Genomic DNA, 24,665 nt, shown 5'->3' with positions numbered 1-24,665 from the left:
AGCAGTTCATTTTGCTCAAATTTTCTATTTTAAGAGTTATTTAGTCATATATTCACTATTTTAATGAGCTATTTAGTCATATATTCTCAGTTAAGCCAAAATTCATTTACCATATTTATATTTTTAAAATAATCTGTGCTCATGTCCCTCACACACAATATGTTTCTATGAACCCAATTACTTCAGAGACAGACTTGTACTGACAAGCATCAATTAACTGTACAAAACCTCCCAAGTTCTCAATGTTAAAACATTACTTCTTTGAGTTCAAAAGGTCACAAAGCACAAAATCAATTAAAAAATCAGAATGCTGAAAACAAACGTGGTAAGTGATGGAATTCCCACAATGACTGAGAAAAGAAAGACTAAGAAAGACTGTGACTAAGCTTTCTGTCCCACCACACCCAGATTTCTGCCCTAAGACAAAATGTCAGCTGTAGTTTGTCATAGGAGCAGGGATCCCCAAGCAATCAAGCAATGGTGCATGAGTTACTGGCTTAAAAAGAAACCCAACGCTTCGATTATATAGCACTGTGGAATAATTCTTGTGTTCATTTAAGAGGAACTCATAATCTGCCCAGCATACAGAATGGGGATTTCCTTTCTACCCTTCTGTTCTGTGCTCTGCCTTTTTAATTTTTAGTACTTAATACCTGTTATTTCTGAAGCACAGAAGAGTCAGTAGAACTGCAGAGGAGTATCAAATTTTGCTGTGGCTTTCAAATGTGTCTGAGTACCCAACAGAGAGTATATTAAGAAGATTATTCAATTATTTTATAAATTGGCATCTTCTTTTGCAGCCTACTGTGTTCTTAGAATATCCATTCCTTAAATTAAAAAAAAAAATCCTTTAGAAGTATTTTATTTGTACGTATAATAACAGGGGGAAAATTACTTCAACCTCAGAAAGCTATTTTAAAACCTTTTGTAAAGTATGTGAATTACAGGTTATTCACAACGTGATTACATTTCACTACATTCAACAGTAGTTAGCTTTCTTCTGACACTATGGGGTTTCTAAAAATGTCCTCTTCTACTTTCAGAGAGGGAGACTGAATTTCTATAATCAATCTTTTTACTGTGATACTTTTAGAAAGGAAGCAGCTACTACATTTAGACAAGTCAACTTTTATATGTTTCTTTGGAGGGACTCTCAGCAGGGGTTTATAAACTCCTTGCCCAGCAGCTCCCTGAGGAGAAGGTACATCAAAACCAAGCTGTGACATCAAATTGAGAGATAAATCCACACCGAGGTGGATTTCAGAGCTCCAGAACTCCCTTACAACAGGGAAGTGATGCAGGGCTGCAGAGTCCAGTCTGGCTTCAAGCCTTGAAGCGAGGATGCCTGTTTTGGGGGGAGACAAAGAAATTTTTCTGTCCAGAAACCAGAAGCAGACGCCCATGAGACAAAAAAAAAACAACCAAAAAAAACCTGTGGTAGTCATATTATTGTGGGTGTACAGATGCTTGTCATTCTCAATGTTTAAGGAATTCAGTGACATGAATGACATGAATGAGTGCTTGGGGTTTTGACTTGGCTTGTTTATCCTTTTCAAAAGAATACAGAGAAGAAAATGGGGGGTGGGGGGCCAGGGCGGGGAGAGAAAGCCCCTGAAACGCTAAGTGCCACTCTAGGCTAGACCTTCTTTGACATTTTTGTCCAGGGATACACAGACCTTGATATTATTAAATGTGGCTACTGATTTCCAGATGCTGATTAATGACTAGTTCTTTTGTAAGATCTTTTTTTTTTAAGCAAACATATCAAAGTTTAAGCCCTACTTCAGTGAAGCCATTAAACAAATGCTTAACTATTTCATTGTACCAGGAGCAGAGCTCAACAATGAGTATATGTAAGAAAAAACTCAGATGGCAATTCAAGTATGAGGCCAAAATGAGCACAAAAGCTTTTCCCAACAGGATTTTTTAAGAACTTCCATTTTAAAGGAATATTTTTAAAATTATAGCTAGCAGACAATCATTTATGTTAAGAAAAAAAATCTGCAGTCAAAAATAGCTATTAAAGACAGTTAAGATTAATCATAATCTCTTTAGCAATTGAGTTTTGACACTGATTTCCCAAATTTCTGATCTCCCCCCTCCCCTCAAACATTTGGCAACACACTGCATACTGCTATATACAGCAACAAAGCAAGATTTTTAATGACCCTAAGCATATACTGGTCTTGCACCCATTTCTTCAGGGTGTATGTCACCAGTCCTCCTGCCAGCAGACTGTTCTCCATCATCAGACATGCGCCTGTTTGCGTGTTTCTGCTCTTAGAGCACCCACAAAATGAGATGACAAGGAGGATCCTCCTTCTGGCTTCTGGCAGAGCGATTTACAGATCCTACCAAAAGAAAAAAAAATCCTCTTGGGGATACTTTTACTATTTCTCTTGTCTCTAAAACCTACAAGTAATTTCAAAAATTCAGGTCACTGTTGAAGGTGTTTAGATACTCTTTTGCATTTCTACTGCAATAATTCATCTGTATAGTGTTGAATTGTAAAAGAAAGGACCTTTCACCTTTATCTCTAGATGGTAGAGAAGAAGAAAGGAGAAAAGAAGGAAAAAAAAAAAAAAAAAAGATGGTGTTTCTGTTATTTTGCTTATCCAGAGCCTGCCAACCAGATAGACCCAGAGTATCAAAGCTTTTACCTTTTTTTTTTTTTTTTCAGCTGGAAACTAGCAGCTTCTTAAAAGCATTTGACCTGAGGAGAAGATACATTTCTCTCAGCTTATTGAATGGTATCTACAGAGTTCAGCCAGAATAAGTTGAGCAACCAAAACATGAGTGAAGAAGTCAGTGCAGCAGGGGCGTGAAGGAGGAGGGTAGGTAGTAATGGAGTAAGAGACTGCCCAGTACGGAAAGGCATATATTTCAACCTGGTATAAATGGTTTCTTAAATAGGACTAATCTGTTAAGCTATCAATTAAAGATGAGGCTTAACTGCATTCACTGATGAGAAAAAATAAAGTGCTATTATGATTTGTCAGTATATTACTATTTATTTTCCATGCACAAAACTTTGGCACATAGTCCCAAATAGCACAAGAGGGAATAAAGGAGAAACAAACTGTATGTAGATGTAGCACTGTACGAAAGGTACATGGAAGAGGTAGAAAAAAATACTGTTGGCTCGTAGCCACTTGCATTATCTCATTATGTACTTATTTCTAAAAGATGCTTTCTTTTGCACTTTGAGAATATTTCCTATTATTCAGGAACACAAGCACCATTGCAAAGTTATTTGGGGTAAAAAAACCCAACAAACAATCCAATAATAAAGGCTTCATGATTTTCCTCATCAAATTAACCTATTTTGGAAGGTTGCAGTCAGGTTAACCATCACTCCTACTCGATCTTCTCAAAGTTAAATTATGCATGAGCAGTGAAGGCACAGGAGAAACCGTCACTAAGATGGGCACACAACTACTCTTTCCAATGCATTAATTGATTCATTGATGCAAGAGGAAAAACACATAATCAACGGGGGCAGGAAATGGCACAGACAGTGTCACCCAGGTTTAACATAAGCAACAGAAGACCTTAACTCTGTTATAATTTTCTAGATTTAGTCTCTTAACATTTTATTGTAATTCAATGTGACTTTTGAGATATAGTGGTTAGATTTACACCAGACACTCTATTATATTTTTCGTCAAATCCATTAGAAATAATTAACTAAAACAAGGGCAGATAATCAAAACAGATTGTCACAGACTTGCCTTCACTATTTTCCAAAACCAGTTGTTCTCCAAGATTCTTCCTTCTCTATTTATTAGGTATTCACAAGTAAGCATCACAATAACAGTTTTAGATCTAAATTCAATGACAGTCACTGGGGCTTGTGGATTCTTGGGTATCCTAAATGCTATTGAAATTACCTTGTTTATATATTTTTGAAAATTTACTTGTAATTATTACTCATTTAGGGGGTTGGTTGTTTTGTTTTTTCCTTGTTCCCCATAAGATATCAAATACACTCAACTATGATTTTGGACATTCAAATCAGATTCTATTTCTCCTATTAATATACATTTCCCTAATTTTTCAGTTAAATGTATATTTTATACACATAATTGACATTAAAATCTTTCAAAAGGTCAGAAGAAACCCAAAATCTTATTGTGAAGTGATTGTTTTCCGCCAGGATGTTGCCAGACTCCATTGAAAGGTAACACTATTTTTGATATTGTCTACAAAGTCAGCATTTACCAGCTAGAGCATTAAAAAGAACCCTGAGACAATGTACTACCTCTATGTCTGCTTACATACCAGCTGAGAATTGTACTCATGTATTAAACTAAGTCATGAATAATTCTCATCCACATGGGATTAACTCTGAAAGAAATTCCAGGGGGAGCCAGCCCAGAGGGTCAGAAATAAAAGGAAACTATTAAGCAGGCAGAGCAGAAATTCAGATGCCAGTGGCATTATCAGAGTCCTTCCTCACTGAACGTACCTTAAACATCTGCCTCTTTGATGCTGGCCCCAGGACAGTCACCAGGAGTAACAACATCTAGCAAGGTGGCATTATACAAAAGATGCATTGCTCTGATCAAATTGCATGCTTTAAAATGCATTATTTAAAATAACATCATTATATTATAAAGCAAAATGAAATACTTAATAAATAAAATATTAAAGATTTAAAAAACATTTTCAGGTGAGGAGGATAGGACTTGTTAGCTAAACCTCTCATGTGTGAGAAATTAAGTGACACAAAAACGTGAAGTCTTTTCAACACACAAAAGGTATTAAAAAGGGAGAGGAGAGGAAAATAAGTGTAATTGTATATTTTATAATTGTTTAACTGTAAATTGTATAATTGTGAGAGGAAATCAGAATCTAATTATTTTTTTATTATTCTATCTAGATTTAGGAGCAATATTTATTCTTGAAATATTTTGCATGAACTTATTTAAAGGCAACAAGACTTGCTCTGGAATCTGGTCATGATAATACTTCAGCCTTTCCCTGTCACATGGCCTTGGCAAATCACTGCACCTCAGAGCACTTCTGGCTCCAGACCCCTCTTTTCTCTGCCGTGTACAAAACAAGCTTTCCAGACACATAGTGCTTAAAAGCCATTACGAACACACTTTTCTAGATGCTGCAATAATATTTAAACCAAAAGCAACTGAAAAATAAATATTCATTGTACCTATAGTTTGGCAGTACTCTAAGGCTTTGCAGTTAAGATCTGAGACTCAAAAAAGCAAACTATTCTAGAAAAGCCTTCTAGTTATTGATCTTCAGCAACTCTAGCTATACACACTTCATTACAAAAATTAATTATAAAAACTCATCAACTTATGTTTATTTTCATGAAGATTTTTTTTAAGTTATTAACATTGAAATAACAGAATTAATTTTAAAAAATTAACCTTCTTAAAGTGCTAGTCTCCTACAGAAAAAAAAACTCCACCTGTATATTATACATTACACAAGCATCACAGTGATGTATCTTACTATGCAAAAAGATACATACCAGAAAAAGCTAGAAAAAGTTAGACGAAAATGTAACCTGACTGTTTTCTCTGACTGAATTCATAAGATTTTTGCTAAAAATCAGAAGCCAGACTTAGTGGCAAGCTTCTGAAAACTTGCACAGCTCTGATAAGAAAGGACATCTCTCATAAATATTCATTAAAAATTACCTTTTCTGGATCATGAATTTTTCAAACAGACACTGGTTTGACCTCTGCAAGGAACAGAACCCAGTCCATAGCGGAATGTCTCCATTTTCTGACCAAAAAAAATACTTTTCCTTTTGAGCATCTACTTTGTACACTACATAAGGCTCTGGGTCAATTACCTTTGCAATCCAAGTGTCCAAATATTAATATTTAATTCAAATTACAGTCTTTAAATTCCGAATTGTTACCTTCTTATTTCCTTAAAAAATTGATTGTGAGGCAAGACAGTGATTTGCATTTTAAATTATTTTCTAAACTAGCATCACCATTCCTCAGACATCTTTCAGTTCAAACAAGACAGTTATAATTGGCAGTCTTAAAGCACTTCACTAACATCTCCTGAGCTGGTGAGACTGCAATATTGAGACTTCTCAAGCTGCTTTGTCCTGCTAGCTGTCTGGAAACTGAGGACATTTGTGTTACCACTCCAGATAAAACATGTAGCTTATTTAGTGCTATCAGCAGTTGCAAGAGAAGTATAAATGGGTGGTATGAGAGCTGGAACCCACATGTGCTATGCTGAAGAACATTTTCTGGGTATACTCTCTCCCTACGGACTGTTTCACAGAGGCATTTCAGTCTAACTTTTGCTAATTGCTGTTAAAGCCTTGTGATGCCCATTTTAAACAACCTTAGGTTTTAAACCATCATCATAATGTTGGCAGCTTCAGCTTTTTGCTGATTGCCTTTACCTTAACATCTACTTGATACACAGAAAAAAAATACCCTCAGCTAATGCAGGCAGAAACAATAGGTTTATATCTCAACCCCATACGAAAAGAAGTGGCTCAGAGAGAAGCAGAGAACTATTCCATACAACTGTATTTCAAATTTGCTGGTACAGAAGAGAGAAATATCACACTTTGTGTGGCTTGCCGTGTAAGCATCATAACAATTTCTCCTTATAATCTCATTATTTTAGAATTACTTGACACTAAGGATGGAAATGAGAGATTTTATTGTATTATTTCTTTTAGTCATAGGAATCCATGTCGGAGATGTGTTAAGTAAAAGATTATTTTTTTTCAGATGGTCTATTCAATTCCTCCTCCCCCCAGCTTCTCTGTAGGCAAACCTTATAAATGGAGATCTAAATGTAACAGGACTGTAGCTAACAGGGAAAAAATTGAGAGGCTGGAAACTTAAGATTTTGGCATGCTTTTATAAAATTCAGCTTAGCACACCATTCTCAAATGAGATAATTCATTTAAGCAAAATTGCGTTATTTATTGCTTATGGTAAACATAAAATCCTTCTAGTGCAGAAACTTAACAGGACATGCTCGCAGAGTTTAAGTTGTGTATTCATAGAACTTCAGCAACAGAAGAGTTGTACTGGAAGAGAATGAATTGTATCTCTGCTAGCAAGGTATGGACAGACATCTGGCTGCATCAGCATACTAAAACCTAGGCACACTAATAGCTACATTCTAGCAAATGCTTTAAAAATTTTCAGCATGGAAGGGGACTTTTAGAAACTTTAATGGTTTTTACTTAACTCTTTGTTTTTACATGCATTTCTTTAATTTGTCTATGACAGAAAAAAATATGTACACTTTGAATGCTGGGTTTTTTTTGGTATAGAAGACAGAAATCCATCAGGGACTTTTATTACATTTTACATTTCAGTGCTTATGTACAGAGAGAGAGAGAGAGAGAGAGAGAGAGAGAGAGAGAGAAAGAAAGAAAGAAAGGAAATGAAGCGAACTGGTTGCCAAAGATTCAAGATGTGGCAAATAATATATGCTCCCCTTTTCAAAGGCAAGGTGCATATGCACGTATAGGCTATTCATTACGAACAACAGAATTGTTATTTGCCTATTTCAAATAGAATCCAAATGTGCCGAGCACAGCAAGAACACTGAGAGCAGAGTGCTTAATATTCTAGCCCAGCTTACTGAAAAAAAAAAAAGCACTGAATTGACAGAGCAGTGTTCTGTAGAGCAACATGATGTGTCTGCTTTAAATGGAGAATAATGGATTTAAGTTTAGCACAGAACTAAAGGGCTCAATTACTATTCATGAATTCTGAAATGTTCTACTACAGAAACTCCTTTTGCATGAAATGTTCATCAGAATCAATGTGTGGAACTACAAAAAGTAAACCTTGCCCCCTCGCACAATACAGTACTTACCTAGATTTGTGCATTTACAAAGAGCATTGCTGTGGCATTTATCTAAAACCACCTAGAATACAGAACAAACTATTCAAAATAAATATGCTTCAGAGGGTTGTTGTAGGGAAAGCTGCTCTAAGAGTGCCATTTTCTGTTGCTTTTAGACAACTGCTTTACGGTTCGCCTAGCCTAAGATGGGCCCAGTGCTTCAGGAAAACCATTTTCACAAGGTTTGAAAGTAGCCTTTTGGTCAGCAAAGCAAGGATAATTTGCAAGTCCTTTGAAGGGTTGCTGTAACATAACTGAATTTTTGTAAGAAATTGTATTAACACTGAAACTGTAGAAGTTCCAGAAATTGTTTTGTGTTATTTCTGTAATTTTTCAAAAACAGTCCTCATTCAGCACAGTCAGAATCATCACTTACATACTGTACAATTAAGTATTTCACTCGACATATAGATGTTATCCCACAATTCAAAAGCCTTGTCAAATTCTATAATTTTAGTTGGTACATTTTTTATGCAATATGGGTTTTGATTAGTTGCTAAAATGCAATCAGCAAATTGTCTTCTATCTTATGTCCTATACACAGGCATGTATGATGTCTCATGGAATTATTCTTGAAATTTAAGCACATGAATCTTCAGATACGGTTGCCCTTCGCAGTTTGCAGCATCCATTTTAATTAGGACTAATCACAAGGAGAATTTTTACTTAGAATGCCAAAAAGTAGCACAGCATGTCTTTAAGAGATGTTATTTGTATATCCTTTCTAATTCTGTTCAAGTAATATCAACCCATAACAAGTCACATATATTGTATTTCTTTGTAACTTAGGGCCAAATTAATCATCTATCTGCTTGGAAACCATCTGCCATTCAATATTTATTAGCATATAAAGGATGGTAATTCTTCAAACATTTGTGTTTCCTGCATTATAATTGAGATTAGCACAGGCATTGTTTTCTTTTGTTTGTTTGTTTTTCCCAAAACACTATCTATTTTAAAGAGTCAAAAGTTTTGTTTGTTTTCTGTGTGTACAGATTATTGTGTCAGTCCTGAAGGCGGCTTCCAGAGGCTTTGTGTTAACAAGGTACTTTTGTTTGTGTATTCCATCCTTTAAAGTAGCACATGCATAATTTTATCATCATCATATGCCATCTGGAGCATATTGATTGAATTGCAGTTTTAAAATGAGGTCTAAGGAGTATTTTGGTTGCTTGTATCTGAGAGTATTATGTATTTCAAGGCGTCCTTCTCATATAATGTGTATGAAGTTTGGTTAGGTTTTTGCCAGTATTTGCATTAGGGTATGAACTTCATGCTGGAAATCAGTTGGTTTTTTTTTTATCCAGTCTGCTGTCCTTTTCCTCCCAAGTGAGCTAGAATCCAGTAGAGATGAAAAATAAATCTTATGCCTATGACAGAGGTGATGTCCCTAAATTTTCATGGTTCTTCAACCAACTGGCACAAGCTATGAATGAAAGAAGTTGTCTTTGCTGCTTTACACTTCCAGACCTGAAGAATTAAAGGGAAAGTGAAGTAAAAAACCACTTAAAAAAAAAATATATAATACACTGATGAAACTCATCCAAGGTCATTTGACAAAGAAATTTGAAAGCTGTGTAAGTTCCTTTTTAAGTTTTAAGCCATGTTTTGAGGACAAAGGCCAAGAGCAGATCTGGAAAGAGAAATAACTACAGGAGCAGAGATGTTCATCTGAAGAAGGAAACTTCACAGGAAATAAGGCTTCTGCTGCCCAGGAAATGCCACAGGGAACAAATCCCTGACTCCTTAGGAAGCCACAGCCTAAGGCCAAAAAATACAAAGAGCAGACATGCATGATATGCAGTCATTCCTTAATGGAGATCTGCATTTCCTTGCACTGAAAAGGAGCATTTTGTTTGTTTTTTTTTTCCTTTTTCCTTTTTTCTTTTACACATAAAAATCTGTAGTGTCTTTATCAGCTTCAAAACGATATATTCCTAAGAGATGAAACTACAATGCATCTGCACTGGTGGCACACTAGACAAGGCTGAGTTGAAGCCTTTGATGGATCTGGATACCTATGGGAACTGGATACAAGACTGTGTTTTTCTAAGGGGCTCACTGACCAGAGTGGCAGGAGTTAAGCTTAGAAATATTGTGAAGGTGCCTTCCTAGCTAACTTCTGAAAGGCTGTGTGGCAAAGCACCTCAACTAAAATTTTAATTTTTAGAGAGGTTAAATTTCAAAATGCATCCATTGCAAGTGATCAGATAAAAGGAAAAGAAGAGTCAGATTGGTTAGACTTAGTTACTTCAGCAGCTAAGAAAACATGATTTAGAGAAAGCAGTTTTTGTGTATCACAATGTAGTACTGAATAGGGACTGCTGTGTTACCTTACTCAAATTCTTTAATTCATGTTGGTTAAATAGTGACAAAGACTAGACTCAGACAATTTATTTTATGTAATCTAATGTCACTGGAACTACAGTTAAGATTACTTTAGGTAGCAAAATTTATCAGGGTTCATCCAATTGAAACAGTATAGATTAACTCTGTTGCCATAGAAACACATGATTTTGGCATAGCAAACACAAGAACATCTTGTGTGTACATCTAGCCCAGTATTTCACTTCTAACTAAGGACTATCATCTAATTCTTCAAGGGATGATTAGAATTAAACACATATCATATGCACCTCTCCATAAATTTGAGACTATTAAAAAAGAGCATTCATGTAGTTATCTAAAACTGGTGCAAAATTACTTCATGCTATTCTACCCACACAGAAAACCACAAAAATTGCAATCACAAAATGTAGGCAAGTAAATTAACTTCCTGTCAGACAAGACTTCTGATCTCTCTTTTTTCCCCAACAGCTAATTGTCCATATTTATTTGGACAACTTTCAGACATCTTCAAGTACATTTTATAACTACAAGTCAATATCCTTGCAGACAACATAAATTACATGTTAAATCACATTAGTAGCTCAATCATTCTTCTGTCTGTCTTTAAAACTTTGAGTGGTGTTTGAGCTTGCTGATTTCCTACAATTTAATTTATTTAACATCATTTTTCTAATAGCAATGTCTAAGAGAATTTCCTTTCTTTATGCCACAGTATTATTCCATCTCTTCACATATGGGCAAGACAGACACATGGAAACTCACAGATGTTTAAACTAGAAGCAGCCATTTTGGGAATGTGATCAGACATTGTGCGCAACAGAAGCAATATCACTTATTTCAGCCATTCCTGTGTCAAGTTCATGGCTGAACTTGACATAGGAATGTATCTTTCAGACAGACACCCACTCTCAGTTTACAGGCTCTGTTTCAAAGAGGAATTATCACATCTCTACTTAATCTGTTCCAGGGTTAATTACTACAACTGTAAACATTTGAAGTCTCACTATTAGTTTCAACTTAGTTGCGTCATTTTCAGCCACTGCAAGTTTTTATATCTTCAACTAATACATTTCAGAGATGCATAATATTGGGCATCCTCTTCATGAGTAACAGGTTACTGACTCAGAACAGCTTTCTTATTAACTTTTTTTTCCAAATAAATAATGCAAATATGTTATTAAGTATACACATAAAGATTAAGCTAGTTTACTTTTCCACTCTCTAGACTGTCATTTTAGATTGCAAGCAAAGTTTACACATATATACACTAGAAAGTATGAAATACTGGTAGCAGTAACTCAGGGTAACTGCATTCTATGTTTTATCTCCGAAACATCCCAACATTAAGGAGACATTCATTCTAACAAAAACAATGTAACTTGGAAACTGCAAAATATTGAGACAACCTTCACAGAACTAAATGTACTCTTTCACATTATATTAGATGTTACTTTCTTTTTCCCTTGGGTAAACCACAACAATATTAAACACAGACAGAAGTTCACAAGTTATCAGAATCCCACCATCATTTTTGTGTGCACAGTCTTTTATTACTGTTCTTATATAGTAGCTCTGGTTAGAACGTTCATATATATTATTATATTATATTATATTATATTATATTATATTATATTATATTATATTATATTATATTATATTATATTATATTATATTATATTATATTATGTTATATTATGTTATATTATATTATATTATTGCACGTACAGGAAACTTCAGGCAGAAAAATGTTATAAAATATGCTACACATTTAAAGCAAGATAGTTCACACATATAACTAAATACATTGATTCCACCTGAACTCAATGATTCTTATTAAACATGTATGAATGTTTAGATGTCAGAAATGTATTTACTCACATAATGCCTTCCCTTTTACTACCCCTTCTGTCACTGGATTTTTTAAAATAAAGTTGATAACCCATTGCCTTTTCTGTACTGAATGATCATGTAAACAACTCCTATAATATGTCCACAAACCAGGAATGATTTTTCAGCAATTATTAATCTCATGAAGATCAAACATCAATAGAATTAGTCAAGTACACAAAAAAAAAATTAGATATGTATATAACAATACTTTCTAACTTAATGCCACTCTATATTAAGTTAAAGGGCATTTTCCCTTTGATTGAGTAGGAGAATGCTTGTGTCACTGCTTTATTTCAATTCGGTTATTAGAAATGTCACTCAAAGCTACATATTCTGTCAATTCTAGGTACTTGAACTCAATTACATTTTTCCTTTAAGAACATTCAGGTTGGTGTTCGGGAGTTTGTAACTTTTGTTTACACACGATAGCCACTTCTACAAAGCAAACCTCAATAAATTTCCATAGTAGAAAATGTCCCATGTAGTACTATTTTTTTTTTCACTTTTCTTTCTCCAGCTAAAATGCAAAGCTGACAGTTTGTAAGTTCACCAAAAGATGAACACTTCTTTAATACCTTTCTGTCTGGGAAACTTGATACTATATATGTCCATCCTAGACAGCAGTAGAAGCTGCTGTTCAAGAAGAAGTGCACAAACGGTACTAGTAATTGACAAACCCCAAAAGGTAAGCTTGCTTTGGATGGCTTCCAGAAGTTTGGATCTTTACACAAAACATTTAAGCACTTCAATTTTACTCTGCCATTCTAGAAATTTCAGACACAGTTGTTCTCATCAGATACTTAGTATTGCCTGTTCTAAGTCAAACTGGAAATACCACCAGAACAGCAACAACATTTCTTCAGTTATTGCTTCTGAATATGTCCAGGGGTCCTATTTGGGCACTTTTGCCAGCCAGCAGCAGCTCAGCCTTTTTCTGGTTTGGTTTCAACGAGCTGTTCCTCATCTGCTAACAAATACGAGCCAGTTCCTGGGTTAAGTTGGCAACAATGTTTTCCTACACTGCAAAGAATAAGCAGAAAAAATTACATCTGCATATCATTGATGTCAAAGTTCATAATATCTCAGCACCTCCTACAGCTATTCGAAATGCTGCTAAGAACAGAACAGAAAAACAATCCTTACAGAGCTTTGAAAATGGAAGTACTCATAGTTTTCTTTGTTTTATCATTCCTGCTAGGTAAAGGAAAACAGACTGTTCTGGTGATGGTCTCTCTGTCTTGCAGTCTCCATCAGACAGAACATTGTGTCATCGTGGGCAATGACAAAAGCAAGGGACACGTCCAAGCTGATTTGAATTGAGAGCTGCCCTCTGTTTATTAACAGCAAGCAATCAACTCTAAGTACTGCTACACCTGATGCAAATCTACGACTTCCAGCTTCTATCAAGACTAGGATGTTGGCTTCATCTGAGTTGCTGTAAGCAGCTGCTATTTTGCTTCTTGGAGCAATGGAACATTTGATCCTGGAGGGGAGAAAGACATAGCAGGTGAAATCTCCACAGTTCATAGCACTTAAAATGTCATTGTGATGAGCAATACTGGCATTATCATCTCCAACTGCATTGATGCAGGGAAACTGAACCTGAGACTCCAAGATCTGTATCACAAATTCTTCAGCTAAGTAACTGACCTCTGTCGAGTCAGACAATGGCCAGCCCATAACCCACCATAGGTACTAGTCTGAAGTAATGGACAGCACTCTTTAGAGCATCCTACAATTAAATTGGTTTGAATGACATCAAAGATTGTGACAGGTCATGTGTCTACACCATGTGGATTAAGACATTCTTCTAAACATGAAAGAAGCAGAAGTGATGAAAGTGTTATTCAAAGATCTGGGCTGGAGGCACAATGTCGAAGGACAGTGAAACAGTTTCATATCTCATCCAGTCCAACATAACTTTGGAGGCCATGCTAACATAGGCATAGCATGCATGTAATTTTCTTCCTATGTATGAAACTGCATTTGACATAGCCAAGGTTACAAAGCTTTCAAATCTTTTCTGCCTCAGACATCAAAAATTTTCTCTGTAAGAAACAACATATTTAAAACTCATACTCTCCACAGCTTTGTTGCATCTGCATCCACTGTACTTCCCCCAGAAGAGTAAACGCCTCCATCATGGCTTAATTTCTCCCTTCATAAAGACTACAGGCCTAATTTTTTCTTTCCTTACAGATACAACACCTGCAACCATTTATCATCTTAATGACAATATTATTCTACATTTCTGCAATATGGTGCTGAAAATATGTAATTACTTTAGACATGTTTTCGTAATTTATTTCTTTTGAGGGGGGCAGTGGAGAGAAAAACGAAAATCTTTATTTACTTATACATGTTTAGATTGAAACAATTTTACTTTTTTCTCTTTTTTTCCTCAGATTTTCTGGACTTTTTTTAACCATTGCCTTTTTAAATTAGACACACTCAAAATATATTAAAAATAGACTGAAGTTCAATCAATTTCAGATTTAATAATAACATGATGCTAGAGAAATTTTACAGCAGACCTGTCAGAATGTCACTCACACACACGTTTCTTTAGAGCCATGTTCTGCCTTCACATGTGTTTACCCATCTCCCAACCATCTGCCATCTAGATATGCTGCACCCTTCAATTCAGTGGGGTATCTTTTAAAATAGATTGAACTAAATTCTTCATGACCATTCATTTGCTATTATCTTCAAGCATGCTACTTGCTGGTATGACACTTTTTTAAATCTTGGAAGCTAACCCAGACAATATATATTTCAGAATTTGACAAAAAAAAATACCAAAGTACTTGTATTCTAATGATACCACGAAACTAATTACTTTGATATAGAAAAGTTCTTCACCAAAAAGTAAGAAACAACTGCTTAAAAGCAAAAAATCAAAGCAGACACATACAAAGTGGATTGTATTACCATTTAACTATTGGAAACGTGAGAAGTTAAATGATTTATACTTACAAAATATGATGGTTTTGTATACAGTTCAGTAGTTTGCAACAGTTTGGTTTTTCACTTCTCTTTGAACAGAAATGATTTGTTAAGCATTGGCAAAAACAATAACTTTTTTCTAAGGGTTTCTACTATTTCACTCCTCATGGCAGCATTGGGTCCCCAGTGCAGCTGGATAGGAGGGCATCTCTGAGCCTGACGGCTTCTGAAATCAGTCCTCCCTGGCAAAGAGACAAATGACAGGTAAAACGGAGTAATGGTAGGAAGCCAACTACTCAGGAGACAATTAGCAAGGGCTGGAACAGGTGACCTCCATATTTCCCTTCCAACCTGAATCTTGCTGCATTTCTCAGGATGATTTTTCCCAGCACAGCATCTCCACCAGCCAGGGGCAGATGCAGCAGCAACCATGCAGGCATCTCTGAACATAATCAGTTCCAGAAAACATTCAGACTCTATCTAAATACAAAGATGTCCCTAATGCTGCTGCTGGTAGTATCATTTAAAAGAATGAAGAGGAATTTTTGAAGGGGGATTCCGTCTCATTCTACTGTTCCTGTTAGGCTCAGTTCATATTATCACCAAAACTGCTGCAGTCAACTTCAGTAGACTTAAAAGGGATTTACAATTTGTTAAAGGTATACAGTTTTACTACTAATTTTCTCACTACTCACTCACACATTTTACCACCACAATCCGTGAGTCTATTTAAAAGCTTATCTAAAAGTGTTAGCTTTTTAACAGTCATATAGGCGTATGACTATGAGCGTCATGCTCGCTTGCTGTCACTAACCATAGTTACAGAAAGTGTGATGTGTAAATTTTGCGAGAGACCCTTATACATAGAAATAAATCCCTTTCTCTCCTCACTGTTTCCCAATCCCTCCTCCATATACAGTGAATTGGAAATATTCAAAAGCTGTCTGGACATGGTCCTGGGCAGGTGGCTTTAGGTGGCCCTGCTTGAGCCAGTTGACCTCTGGAGGACCCTTCCAATCTCAGTCATCCTGTGATTCTGTGAATTTAGAGCCATAACACTTTACATCTGATGAAGTCTTGTGCCATAGGACTTTCAGATTGTGTTTTCCGCCTGATTTCTTGCTGGTTTCCATCCCCCTAAAGATGAAAACACTGATCAACTAAGTTTAGCAATATACTTAGATAACTCCTGCAAGTTAGAACACCCAGGAACATAAATTACTATAATCTAAATACATTTAAACTCATAACCAAAGCTAAAATGCTATTACTTTAGTAAACATGCAAAAAAAAATATTTTGCCTTGCCCAGCAGAAGAAATTGATGATAAGGTCTTATATTTTTTAAAATTGCTTCAAGCATTCTCTGACAATCATAAAAATGAAAAGGACATTTTACTGGATTCTGCCCATATAACTCTCTATTCATCTTGGTTAATCTTTAGATCTTACGCTTCTTTCAAGGTCACAGACTTAAAAGTGATATCTACGTTGTTCATATGGTGGTAAAGTATTAGAATCCATGTAATACCATTGGGTTTCTTAAACAATAGTGCACCTTGCCATGGCAAAAGCCAATTACCATGCTGAATAGACTATTGGGTTGACTTCTCAATTCAGTCTGGAACAGAAACACAGCCAATGTATGCACACAAGAACTCCTGTAAATGAAAAATCTGACTTTTTTTTTTTTTTCAGCTTCTGGAAGGAAACATTTTGTGGGACAGTTCTTTTTCACTTTATAATAAATATCTCGATACATTGATTTTAACCTCTACCTAGTTTTGTGAAGATTAAAACAAAATCTGTAGTTCTTTATTTCCAAAGGAATCACCTTTTTCACTGATGTGCTTCACAGTACAACTGACAAAACTCAGGAAAAGGAGACATAATGTCAGATATTCTCAGTCAATTTAAAACCAAACACACACACATCCAATCTTGTATGAAAGCACTTTTGCCCTTCCAACACCTCATTTTAGACAATAACACTTGCACATTTTCTTCACATTAAAGAATAAAAACATGCTTAGTAAATTTAATACTTGCGGAACATTTGGGTCTCCTAAATTTTATCGCCTTCATGTGTCCTTCCTCCATGCAGTATTTTCTATGCAGCTCTGACTTATCTATTGAAGTGGGAAAAAAAAAGTATTCATAAAAATATATGTGGCTTCTAATGCTGATGCTGCAGTGGCGCTAGTATAAAAAAAAGTATTTGTCTTCCATGACAAACTCCATCTTTGTTATTTTAGACAACATCCCAGCATCTTCACCGGGAACTAAAGGGGGAAGAAGCACCCAAGGAAGGTTATATTTTAGAATGAGAATACACTTAAGTTGAGAATCCAGGTGTTTTTGGACCTCTTCCCACAATGACATCTTCTCAAGTGAGGAATCAAATTTTTTTTTTTTTTTGACTAAAATGAGGAAATGAGGAGGATTTCATAGAATTTATTCTAAGTTGATTGCGGCTTTCTATTCTCTTGGTTTCCTATAGCAGTATCCCAAGTGAACTATTATCAAATGACAAAAATGTAATTAAAGTCCAGGAGACTTGTGTGCTTTATCTGAAATCCTGATGGGAATATAAATTTAAGGATATGTTGCAGGTTCTCTCTTTTATTTCACACAGTATTTCTCTCAAAGGGTGCTTGTTACAGCAGCACTTCCCATTCTGGCCCCAGGTCCCTGAGGAACTCATCAGTGGTCCTTCAGGGATCGATAGAAGACTTTTACTTGACTGTGAAACTGAGCCACCATTTATAAACACGGGTCCTTGCAGAACAGAGGAGGTCATTTCCGGGGAGTTTTAAAGTGGAAAGAAGGAAATCAATATGTAGTTTTAAAAATAACTCTAATCAGAGAAGAGAGGAAGGAGTCATACAATGGGACATTTTATAATTGCTTACTGTGTGTTCTACACTATTAGGCAGCAACCATAGGATTTTCTGTGCCATGCTATTGTGGTTTAATCCTACCTGGCAACTAAGAACCACTGTGGTGATACAACCCCCCTCCGCCCCCCTCCTGAGCAACTTGGTGCTTGGTGTGATTCCTTCCTTCCTGTGCCTCATACCAACCTAGGGTAAGCCTGGAACAGACCATGAATATGGTGAATCAGAGGGTTAGGTCACCCCCTTGATGCACCTGATTCGTGTTTTAAACAATGAATATAATAATAACAATCTATTTTCTCCTGGCAACCTAGCACATCTTAGCTCAATTCAAAACTCAGCTGTGTGATACCAGAAACAACTAGTGGAAAAGCACCAGAATATTTTGCCATCTGAGTCAGGCTGACATGGAAAACTACCTGATGAAAGTCAGTTATCTTGATCCCTATAAATAGCAACCCTAATTGAAACCCATTGATCTCTCCTGGATTGCAGCGGGCTGTGACTAACATCTACCCTGACTTGGGATGCCTTTCAGGCACAGCCTCCTTAGACCAAAGAGGTTTAAGGACTGTCTGCTGGTGAAGTTGACAAAAGGCCAGGGCGAAGTTTGATTTCTTGAGACTCAATTATTGCCCATTGAAGACTGCCAATGCATTGTGAGTATTGACTCTAAACTTGAGAAGCAAGAACTTTTAACTATTGGCTAGTCTCCTCTATTCACTTCTCTGCCCATACCAAGAAAAGAGGAAACTTTTAACTGCAGTCTAGTACCCTTTACATAGATATTTCATTGGATCCAAGTATCTCTCTGTGTTTGTGTGTGTTCTGTGTTTATATATACATATATTGATTTAGGATACCCTGTAGTAAGTTAGTGTGAATATTGTCATTCTTGAATCTGTAATTAAATCACTGTTCTAATCAGAGCATATTTCATTGAATTACTTTCTTACTCTTTAAATTGGTTACTGATTAAGTGCTGCTAAATTTAACCTTTTATTTACCTTACATAATTAATAAATCTTAAATTGTTGCTAAATAATAACCATGTGAAATATTTCTTCTGTGACAACCACACAGCCACTCACTCACTTTCCCCCAGTGGGATGGAGGTGAGAATCAGAAGAGTAAAAGTGAGAAAACTCATGGGTTGAGATAAAGACAGTTTAATAAGTAAAGCAAAAGATGCACACAAGCAAAGCAAAACAAGGAATTCATTCACTATTTCCCATCAGCACACAGGTGTTCAGCCATCTCCAGGAAAGCAGAGCTCCATCACACATAATGGTTACTTGGGAACAGAAAACGTCATCACTCTGAACATCCTCCCACTTTCCTTCTTCTTCCTCCACCTTTATATGCTGAGCATAACATCACACAGTATGGAATATCCCTTTGGTCCATTGGGGTCAGCTGTCGCAGCTGTGTCCCCTCCCAGCTTCTTGGTGTCCCACACCAGCCTACTCACTGGTGGGGTGGTGTGAGAAGCAGGAAAGGCCTTGACTTTCAGCACTGCTCAGCAGTAAATAAAACATTTCTGTGTTACCAACACTGTTTCCAGCACAAACACAAAACATAGGTCTATACTAGCTACTATGAAGAAAATTAATTATATCCGAGCCAAAACCAGCACACACACACTAAGCAGGAGGCATTTTTCCCCAATGGAAAATAATGGCAATAATTGATACAATAATTTTTATCATGTTTCAGAAACAGCAATAATTTTAAAGAAACAAATAAATATTTAAGAAATATTGAAAAGAAATGTTGAAAGACATGTAATCATCAGCTCCAGTTTCAAACATTCCTCCTTCTAAGGAATTATCTCATATTATCTTTTTTTCACTGAGCAGTGGACATCCTCTGGAACTTATGTTAAATGGTTTGCATTTACCTTAACTGGTTTGTGGAGTCATATTGTAACCGGCCACTCAGTCTGGAGGCCTGTGTCCCCTACAATGCAGGGACAGCAGCAATTAGCACCAGATTTTCACAGACCGATCAACTCCCACCTGGTTGTGTGTATTTTGAAAAGTGCTTAACACTTCACAGGTCTCATTTTAGAAAATCAAGTCTTCTCTGTTTCCAATTCTCTGACCTCTTGAAATCTAAAAATCCATTGCTAGATGCCAAATCAGCCTCCAAACTCTTTCGAGAATCTGCCCAGACTGTTGCTCAGATTACGGTAGTATACCTGAGACCTGTTACACAGACGTGAATAGGCAGAGCCTTTATTAAAAAAAAAAAACCCTAATTAGAATAATTAGAATAATGCTTGCAGGGAAGACAAGTTTAAGATCTCTTAAACTGGATGGTCAGTGAGAGCTTCCGTTACACAGATCTTCAGCTAGGTTGGGCAAGACCATTGCTCTGCTTGGCTCCTACAATCCAGCTGGCTCATGGTCTTCAAGTGACTGCTCTGGCTCATGCACAATCCATCGCAACTGCCTACTCTAAACTGCGCTGAAAACAACTCCTAAGTATCTTGCATACAAAAGCCTGTCCTATGTGACCTTTCCTGCCTTTGAAGAATAGTTTCTATTGACTATTTAGAAGTGTCTTATCTATGTACTATTTCATCAATTTTACAGCAAGAACCCTCTGGGGAAGTGTCTGGAAGGAAGGTATAGATTCTCCATCACAGATGATGATCACCACATTTAAGCACAAAATTGTTTTACGCACAGCACATCCAAATAATTTTTTTATATGTTTGGAATTTTTTTCATAAATCTTCGTTCAATTTATGTAAATAAAACATTTATCAACACATCATCATAATACAGCCGTTAAAAAGCACCTGTATCTGAGCAACTAAAATATTTCTGCAGTACATACTGCACTACAAAACACAGCAGCTACCCATAGAGCACAAGAGGAACTTTGCCCCTTTGCCAATTTTATTTTATAACATCTTCTATTTTTTTTCACCTTTTAAGAACTTGTATCCTCTTTGTCATTGAAGAAAAACCCAACATCTTCAAAATAAAAGCCCTGCCAAATAGCATCAGTGTTAATATTTAACAAGAATCACAAATTCCTAATTGTCGAGTTTTCCTCTTTTCTTCTTTGCTTTAACAATCAGTAAAACATTAGATTAAAAGAAAAATTAAAAACAAAAGCAAATCAACTGAAAGAAACCAAAATCAGGGAAGAATGGAAGAGAAAACTTGCTTTAATATAAACAAACAAAAAAATCCTGAGTAAAAATTTCTAAAATACCAAAGTGTCTTAGAAGCTTCACCTCATTTTCAAAAGACACAAAGGGGAAGTAGTAACCTAGGACTCTCAGTGAATTTAGGGAAGCTTGTTTAGACAGACATGTACAAACTCCTGGACTGGTCCAAACGAAAATACCCACCTATTGGATCCGACACTGCTTAAACCAATGATCTAGTGGGCTTTGGAACACAACAATGAAAGAAGTAAAAATACGCTGTTGTTTTTCGTTTTGATTTTGGTTTTTTGGGGTTGGTTTTTTTTTGTTTGTTTGTTTGCAGAACACTGCTTCTACTTTTCAGACACCAGAAAATGAGAAAAGAAATAGACAGGAAAGGTTTTCCTCTACCTCAGCAATCAAACCATGCTGTTGCAGAACAAATTTGTACTTTCAACTACTATGAAAATTGCCAGCATATCATGGTTAACCTGGTTGTATAGTTAATTTGCCTTAAGAGACTAGGAAAGCTGGTTTGAGAGGGCTGCTGCTGTCACTGATAGATTTTAGCAATCTAACACAGAAAAGCTTCTGCGTCTTTTGCAACTTGTCACCTGTGTGTTAAGTATTGCAATAATTGTGTCTGTTTTGCTTGTTCTAAATTTGTATATATTGTTATGTTAAGATAAAAAGAGTAACTGGGTCAGCTGGACCTTTCCAGTGGAAAATAAACCACTGAGCCTCCTGTAAGTGCTGGAAGCAGGGAGCAAGTGCAAGGAGTGAGAAATCTGTAAATGATGCTGGAATTCAGAAAATGTTAGGAGAATAGGGTGCAAAAAGCCTACTGTTAGAAAGAAATTCTTGGTCTCCCAGAGGAAGCTGTGTAGGGTTTGCTACAATTCAAAGTTGGCTAAAATCTAGCTTGGAAAGACAAATCATTCTGCAAGGACACTGAGGTTGGGGAAAAAGTTGACTATAAAGCCTTTACTCTCCTTTGCCGCTTAACTCGTCTTGTCTGGCTCTCTCTCTTTATTAAGTTAAACCAATTAGTTTATAGTCTAAAAACCCACAAATTTTCTTTAACATAAAAATCTTTTGATCTTCCTTGGAACATTCACTTTTTGGGGGAAAAAAAAGAAGTCTAGACACCTCTGCCTGCTGGTTTGGGGCCTCATCATAGTTACCTCCTTCCTGTATTACCAGACATCTAGCAGTTGTAAGCTGAGACCTTCTGTCCCTACAGACCCTGGAAAGGTACTTCTAATATAAGGAAGGAGCAGAAGAACAAATCCAAAAGTAGAACAAAAAAGAAAGATGAAGAGTGAAGGGAATATAGATCTATACAATCTAGGAAGTACAGCAGACAACAGGAAGACACTAAAGTAAGAGGTTTGTCTCCTTATGAAGTCAGGTGGAGATATACTAATGAAAACTGTCTTTTCTTAACATAGTCTTTCAGATATTGAAAAGTTGTTTAGCAGTCTGTAGATAAATTAAAATGAAAACCAGTTACCAGTTTAGCCTATAAAATTAAAAAATACTGCTCTCCTATAAAAAAATATTTTGGAAAGTGAATAATTTAATCTGAGAACATCAAGAGAGCAAGAAACTTGAGGAAGAAAATTCTGAAGCATTTTCAACAAGTCTGAAATAAAGTCCCAGTCCTGTTGAACTAGAAAGCCTATGAAATCATAATCTAAGTTCAAAGAGCAATGGTATCAGAAATCAAGACCTGAGAAAATGAGTGCTAGGAGATCTTAACTAAGATGAATAAAATTATTAAACAATTAATTAATTATTAAAAGAAGGTAGTATCATAAAGAATAAAAAGAATAAAATAAAAAGATGGGCACAAACTGATGGCCCTGGTTCGTAAACATCAGGGCTTATGGAACAGGGAAAAGGAAAACAGCTGAAGGCTAAAAAGAGATATCTGCAAAATACTACTGAAATAAGTTGATACAAGATAGCATGAAAGGTTACTTAAAGTCTTCACAAGGAAATAAAGCCTGAGCAGTACTCTACGTTTGGATAGGGTCATTATACCTGAAATGAAAACATTTTGTAGAAGCCTGCAGTCAAAGAAGTGAAACTACCTAAAGAGAAACAAAATACGCATCATATGCACAGTGAACAAAGCTCCTTTACAGGAACTGTTCAAGAGAAAGCCACATTCAGAGGCTATGTTTATCTCCTTGAATATGAAAAAACTTTATGACTTACAATTTAGACACCGATACATAACTTAATATGATCACCTGTATTTCATTAAATGGTTTTGATAGAAAAATAGAGAGTCATATTGAACATGGAGAGACAAAACTCAGGTTGTGCAGTGGGGAAAACACTCTTACTATGAGTGAATTTGATTTAGTTGCAAAACAAAATCTTTAAAAAGCGGTTTGCATTGTTTCAGGAAATAGTATCTCTCCTTGGATTGAAAACATGGCAGACTACAGCTCACAGAAAGAAATGCTTAAATGCTTTGGAAGAAAAGGGGCAGGCAATCAAGATTTTAAAAGTAAGTAAAAAGAATGCAAAAATACAGAAAGGTGCAGAAATAGCTAGCAAACAGGAAAAAGGCAGAAAGACAAAATTATATAAAATGGTAGCAATACAAAAACAGAGGCAAAGACAAGAGGAGAAAATGATGCTGTGTATGTGAATACATTATGCTCAAAGGCAATTTAGATCAATGATCATAAGAGTCCCTTATGTGTTGAATCTTCTCTGATGAGATAGTGAGTAGGTACAGGTTTAAGATTATTCTCCTTGTTACCCAGAAGCTGAAGTATTTAAAAATGCAAGTCTCTAGCATGTAAGATTACACATAATGTTGATACACACTGGAGTTGGCACCTTGGCTGGGGTGAGAACAGACAGTGGACTGCAACTTGATTATTATGCATTTGAAAGTCATATTAATATGATTTTTAAGTGTTTTTTAAACTTCAAGCTTCAACTACTTATATTCTACCAGCCTGTAGAAAGTAGTATCAGTGTGGCAAAGCTCAAGTTTTTTTCTGGCACCATAAAATTGGCATCCTCAAAATGAGAATACTGAATAACTTCTCAATATTGAGTAATTAATTATTCAATAGAAGGCTTAAAGGGAGACTGCCTGATTATATAATAGCTTATATTGTATTTTCAGAAATGTTATGCTCACAGAAAGAGCATGGAAAAAGTACTATTGATAGTTGCCCACTTGAGGTAGCTTTTGCAGGCACGAGAGAGCATGCGTGTGATGCTGCTCAGAACAGCTAAAGCTGAAATGGCATGAAAGACTAAATGTTTTCATGTTGTTCCTGACTTCTGCACAGAAAAGAGAAACCACTCTCAGCCTCTTCCAGAAAGAAGTTGGAAAAATAAAAGAATATTTAGAATTTAAGGTCTGACACAGAGCAGGCAGGGGAGGAGATGCTGCAGGAAAGAACCAGGAGAGAGCTAAACCCCCTGAGGTACCTTGGTACAGGGAAAGCTCACAGACTGCCTGCGACACCTTGACATGAGGCTCAGAATGCCAGTCCCAGCTCACTTTTTTCTTGTGTT

General features: G+C 36.1%; 1 long non-coding RNA gene across 3 annotated transcripts in view; it reads left to right on the top strand.

The window, feature by feature from the left end:
* Positions 1-24,665, top strand: part of LOC147602241 (uncharacterized) — a 59,941-nt gene that overhangs the window by 16,592 nt on the left and 18,684 nt on the right. For all 3 annotated transcript variants that reach the window (XR_015257498.1, XR_015257500.1, XR_015257499.1), the window contains exon 2: positions 18,489-18,609. This is a non-coding gene — a long non-coding RNA (uncharacterized LOC147602241). The remainder of the gene's footprint in view (positions 1-18,488; positions 18,610-24,665) is intronic.

This window comes from Chlamydotis macqueenii, chromosome 1, assembly GCF_036417535.1.
Source record: "Chlamydotis macqueenii isolate bChlMac1 chromosome 1, bChlMac1.mat, whole genome shotgun sequence".
Lineage (NCBI taxonomy): Eukaryota > Metazoa > Chordata > Aves > Otidiformes > Otididae > Chlamydotis > Chlamydotis macqueenii.
Note: the sequence above shows the minus strand (reverse complement) of the source record. Positions and strands in the feature narration are given on the sequence as shown.